Consider the following 6,650-nt stretch of genomic DNA (forward strand, 5'->3'; position numbering starts at 1 on the left):
AAGGAAAGGAGGAAAGGCAAGAATAAAGGATAAGGGGAGAGTACTAATTAACTGAGCCATAAAATTTCATGTAATGATTAAAAATGTTCCCAATTCGATGAAAAACATGAATACATGCACCCAAGTAGAAGGAACTTAAAGAGACCCACACTGAGAAACATTATAATCGAACTATTGAAAGGCAAAGACAAAGAGAGAATCTTGGAAGCAGCAAATGACAAGTGACCTGTCATGTGAAAGAATCCCCAAAAAGATTCTCAGTAGATTTTTCATAAGAAAAAAAAACTGTCAACCAAGAATCCCATATCTGGCAAAACTTTGCTTCAAAAGTGAGGGAGAAATTAAAGCATTCCTAGATAAACAAAAGCTGAGGGAGTTCACTCTATCGTATAGATATACCACATTTTGTTTATCCATTCATCAGATGATGGACATTTGAGTTATTTTATGTTTTGAATGAATAATGTTGTTATAAACATTTGTGTACAATTTTTTGTATAGATATATATTTTCATTTCCCTTGAGTATATACCTAGGAGTAGAATTGCTGGGTCATATTAGGTAATTATATTTAACTGACAAATTGCCGAAGTGTTTTCCAAAATGGCTGCAACATTCTATAGTTCTATCAGCAATGATAAGTATTCTAATTTTCTACACCTTCGGCAACACTAGTTATTACCTCCTACTGTGTGATATTACCATGAGATATTTTCTTGTGGTTCTAGTTTACATCTCCCTGCTTACTAATGATGTTGAGCATCTTTTCATATGATTCTTGACCCTTTGTATATCTTAGAAGAAATATCTATTCAAATTATTTGCCCATTTTTATATTGGGTTATTTCTTTTTATTGTTGAGTTCCTTATATATTATGGATACTCATCAGATATATGATTTATGGAAATTTTCTCCCATTCCGTGAGTTGTCTTTTCATTTTCTTAATAGTGTCCTTTGATGCACAAAAGTTTTTAATTTTGATGAAGTCTAATTTATCTATTTTCCCTGCTGGTTATCTATGCCCTAAATGTCATATCTAAAGACACCAGATCCAAGATCACAGAAATTTACACTTATGTTTTCTTCTTTCTTAGAGTTTTAGCTCTTAAATATTTAGATCTTCGATTCATTTTGAGTTAATTTTTGTATGTGGCATAAGTTATAGGTCCAACTTTATTCTTTTACATGTGAATATCATGTAAAATTATCTTCCCTCATTGAATTGTTTTGTCACTCTTTCAAAATCAATTAACCATAGATGTATGGGTTTATTTGGGGATTCTAAATTCTATTCCATTGATGTGTCTATCTATCTTTATGCCAGTTTCACATTACATTGATTACTGTTGTTTTGTATTAAAATTTGAAACAGGAAGTGTGAGTTCTTCAATTTTGTTATTTTTAAAGGTTGTTTTAGCTATTTTAGGTTCCTTTGAATTTCCGTCTGAATCTTGGGGTTAAATTGTCTATTTCCAGTTAGGATTTTGATAGGGATTTTGCTGAATGTATATATCATTTTAGGAAGTATTGCCATTTTACCGTTAAGTCTTATTATCCAAGAAAATAGAATATCTTTGTTTCTTCAGGTTTTTAAATTTTCTTTCAATCATCTTAAAACTTTAATTTAATTTAAATTTGCCAATAACCTTAAAGTTCTAACTTCTTGAAGTTTTCAGTGTATGACTTGCTCTTCTTTTAAGTTATTTCTATTTTTATTTGCTATGCTATTGTAAATGAAATTATTTTTTAACTTCATTTTTGATTTGTTCATTTCTAATATAAAGAAATGCAATGGATTTTATGTGTCAATCTTGAATCTTGGAACCTTGCTGAATTCATTTATTATCTCTAATCCTTCGTGTGTGTGTGTGTGTGTGTGTGTGTGTGTGTGTGTGTGCGCATGCATGTGCATGCACAAGTGTGTTTTTTTTAGTATTTTCTATAAGCAAGATCATGTCATTTGCAGATTGTGATAGTTTTACATTCCTTTTCAATCTGAAAGTCTTTTTTATTCTTGCCTAATTTTCCTGGCTAGATCTTCCAGTATGATTTTCCCTGATTTTAGGGAAAAGCATTCATTCTTTCACCCATTAAATATGATTTTAACTGTGTTTTTGTTTTGTTTTGTTTTTCTGGCTTTCTTGAAATATAATTGACAATTAATTTTTCGTATTTACATTGTACAATTCAGTGAGGTTTTTTTTCAATTATAGTTGGCATACAATAATATATTAGTTCCAGTTGTATAGCATAGTGATTAGAGATCTGTATAACTACCAGGCCCGGCGAGGACACAACTAGATGTGGCTTGGATGGGGCCACAAGTTGGGAGAGGCAGAGTTTCAGGAAATCTTCTGGGCAGAGTGACCTCTGTTATCCAGTTAGGTAACCTTTCAGCTATGACAGCGCTGAGTCCACACACTGGGAGGGAGGAAGTCTCAACAGAGGAACAATGGGTACCACCAGCACCTCTGCCTAGGAGAGAGCCTTGCCTCTGGCCCTCACTCCAACAACTCAGTGTCCCTCTGTAAGTCCTTGGAGCCCCCTGTGCAGCCGACCGGGCACTGGTGATCAGAGTGAGCAGGTCCATGACCACAAAAGTCCACTTATGGATGCGCCCCTTTAGGAGGCATCTATAGCTGCTGGCTGCCACTGCTGTAGCTTCTGTCCTACTCAGCCACTCGGGACTGGGCAGCATCATGACTTCACTCCCTTCTACCTTTGCAGGATATTATTTCTCTCCCTAGTTGTAGTGTCTCTGTTCATCTAGATCCCAGGCAACTTTGCTTGCTGGTTGCTGTTTGTGTTTGTCACAACTTTGATATGGTCACAAAAGCGATGAACAAAGCCTCCCTCTATCATCTACACCATTTTTTTTTTCACCCTTTCTGTTTTGTTTTTTTGTAGAGCTCCTTATTGGGTTAAGGAAGTTTACATCTATTTTTCATTTGTTGACTGTTTTTATTAGGAAAGGTTTTATATTGTGTCAAATGCATTTTCTGAAATTAAGATGATCATGTGGTTTCGCCTTTACTCCATTAATATATGGTACGTTAAATTGATTGATTTTAGATGTTAAACCAAACTTGCATTCCTGGGATAAATCCTCTCTGTCATGGTATATAATCCTTTTAATATACTCCTGGATTCAGTTTGTTAGTCTATTTGCTAAAGATTTTTGCATCTCTATTCATTAAGCATGTTAGTATCATTTCTTTCCCTTTGACATCTTTATTTGGCTTTGGTGTCAGGGTAGTACTGGTCTCATAGAATAAGCTGGAAAGAGTGTCTTCCTTTTCTATCTTTGGGGAGAATTTGTGAAGAATTGTATTAATTCTTCAATGGCAGATTTCACCAGAAAAACTGCCGGGTTCTGGGCTTATATCCGTAGAAAGATTTTTTGTTACCAATCCAATCTGTTTCCTAATCTAATCTCTATTTAGATTTTCTGTTTTTTTTCATGAGTCAGTTTCGGTAGTTCGTGTCTTTTTAGGAATTGGTTCATTTTATCTAAGTTATCAAATTTGTTGACATACAATTGTATATTCAATTTTCTTATAATCCTTTTCATTAATGTAAGGACAGAAATGTGTCTCCTCCTTCATTCTTGATTTTAGTAACTTGAGTCTTCTCTCTCTTTATTTTCTTAGTCTAATTAAAGGTTTAGAAATTTGTTGATCTTTTCAAAGAACCAATTTTAGATTTTGTTTATTTTTTCTATGCTCTGTTTCATTTATTTTCATACTTGCCTTTGTTATTTCCTTCTTTCTCCTTGCTTTGTGTTTAGTTTGATCTTCTTTTTCTAGCTTCTTAAGTTGAAAGATTAAGTTATTGATTTGAATTTTTTTTATGATATAGGTATTTGAGGTTATAAATTTTCCTCTAAGCATTGCTTTCACTTCACAGCATAAGTTTGAGTATGTTGTGTTTTCATTTTTAATTGTTTCAAACTATTTTCTAATTTTCCCTTTGATTTATTCTTTGGTTCATTGGTGTTTAGGAATATGTTATTTAATTTCCACATATTTGTGAATTTCCAAAAATGGTTTATTATTTGATTTCTAATTTCATTCAATTGTAGTCAGAGAAGATATTTTGTATGATTTCAATCATTTTAAATGTATTAATATATCCTATGGCTTAATGTACATTTACTGGAGAATGTTCTCTGTGCACTTAAGAAGAATATGTATTCTGATGCGTTGAGGTGGAATATTCTAGAGATGTCAGTTAGATCTAGTTAGTTTATTATGTTAGTCAAGTCTTCTATTCCTTTGTTGATCCTCTGTCCAATTCTTATGGCCAATACAGAAAATGAAATATTGAAGTATCCAGCTATTATTATTAAATGTCTATTTCTTTCTTCAATTTTGTCATTTTTTGCTTATGTATGTTATGACTCTTAATCTGGAGTATATGTATATATAATTGTTATCTTGCTAGATTGGCTATCATAAAATATCTATCCTTTTTCACCTCTAGTGACTTTTTTTTTTTTTTTGGTCTAAAATCTATTGTGTCTAATATTAGTAAAGCCAATCATTCTCTTTTCGTTACTGATTGCATGGTTTATGTTCTTTTTATCCTTTTACTTACAACTTATTTGTGTATTTAAATGTATCTTTTGTAAACAGCATATATCATGTTTTTTTAACCCATTCTGCCAACATCTGTTTTTTAATTGGAGTGCTTAATCAGTTTATATTTAATTTAATTATTGATAAGTCAGGATTTATCTCTACTTTTCTGTTAATTGCTTTCTATATGCCATATTTTATTGTTTGTTTTCTATTCCTTCATTACTTATTTCTCTTGTTAAATAGTTACTTTCTAGTGTATTGCTTTAATTCCCTTATTGCTTCTTTTACTTTATATTTAGAATTATTTTCTTAGTTTTTGCCCTGGGTATTATAATCAACATCTTAACTTTTTGTTTGTCTTTTTTTATTTTTGCATAGTTCTTACATATTTTACATATATCACGTTTGAGAACATCTTAACTTTTTAATAATCTAGTTTGAATTCATACAATCTCATATTTCAGCAGTATATTATAAAGTTTTCTCCGATATAATTCCATTCCCTTTTCTCCTTTGTGCTATTGTTGTCATATAAATTACATTTTTATATATTATTTTCCCATCAATACATATTTTATAATTATTACCTTTTAAATCAGATAATTGGGAAAAAAAGAGTTGCCAACAAAAATAAATTTATACTGTCTTTTCTATTTACCTATGTAGTTACATTTATTGATTATGAGCAGGTGAATTGTTCTCCCCAAAAGATATGTCTATGTCCTAATCCAGAACATTTTAATGTCAAAGGAAGGGAACTATGTCAGACTGACAGCCCTGGAAATTGTGGAGCTGTATCGCCCCTGGAACTCAGGCCTCTGACACTTAGGAGCTCCTAAACTCACCCATTCATTTTGTGGCTGGCCCTTTTGAGCAATCCCCCTCCCCATCAAGCAAACGGAACAATATCAAACTGCAAGGGACAGGGTTCTTACGATTTTGCTCCCATGTGAACTTGAAAAAGAGAGCATGACACCGACAAGCAAGCAAGCAAGCAAGCAAGCAAGCAAACAAACAAATGCCAACTCAGAACCTCAGACATGAGACCCGTGTGGGCCAGAGCCTAAAGGGAGTAGGTGGAAAACGACATGTGCATAAAGGGGCTCATCCTTTGGGAGACAGTGACACTCCAGGCAGCGGGTACTGAGCACCCACGCAGGTGACCGATGTTGGCATAGAAGGCAACGCCCCTGATGTGTGTGTGAGAGCGTTAAGCCACGTATCCCCACTAGGATTCATTGTGTCAAATGGACAGACTGCAGCAGCTTTGGAGGTGCCAAACCCTAGTATAGCATTCTCGTGACAACAGATTTCTGGACACACAGGAACACTGTTTGGTTTCGATGAGATCGTTTTCATCCTGTCACAGAGCCACCTGGCAAAGATTATTGGAGTCACCTGAGTGCCATTTGAAACAGAGTGGCAGAGTCCCCGTGCCTCAGTGTTTCCTGAGGCCGTGTCTGTCGCCTTTGTCATTTTGAAAACAACAAAGACTCCAAACAGATGTGTTCAACTCTTCTTAAGAAGTCGACACCTCGGGAGCAGGAAGAAGGACAGGGTAATCCTTTCTGGAACAGGGGAGCAAGACGTAGGGAAAGGAAAAGAAGGCTGTGACGCTGCTGACAGAGGGACACCCTGGTCTCTTTCTAACAGCTTTCACAAGGTTCAAACTTGGAGAACAATGAACAACCTTGTTTAGAACAAAGGGTACTTGGGAGCCATTGGTTCTGCTGGCCATGAGCTAAAGAGGGTCTCCCGGGGACCAGGTAGATGCCAACATTTTCATATTCCTGCCCCGTCCAGGTGATTCCCTCTGTCTGAAATTCTATTGTCATGGCTCCCTGTAAAACAATCTGGATTCCTTAAGGGACAGTCCAGGATGAGAGGCATTCCCCAAGGCAAACCCTCTGAAATGGATCATTGGCTCAATTCTTTACAGACATCCAATGAGAAGTAGAGTGGGGGAGGGAGAAAGGAGCCAGAGAATCAGCTGGTGGCTGGCTGCTGGGTGCTGCAAAGTCTCTGGGCCCACCGCTCACTTGTCTGGAATCCTCAAAAGTTAGGGCTG

Source organism: Rousettus aegyptiacus, unplaced genomic scaffold (genome assembly GCF_014176215.1).
Source record: "Rousettus aegyptiacus isolate mRouAeg1 unplaced genomic scaffold, mRouAeg1.p scaffold_m13_p_4, whole genome shotgun sequence".
Taxonomy (NCBI): domain Eukaryota; kingdom Metazoa; phylum Chordata; class Mammalia; order Chiroptera; family Pteropodidae; genus Rousettus; species Rousettus aegyptiacus.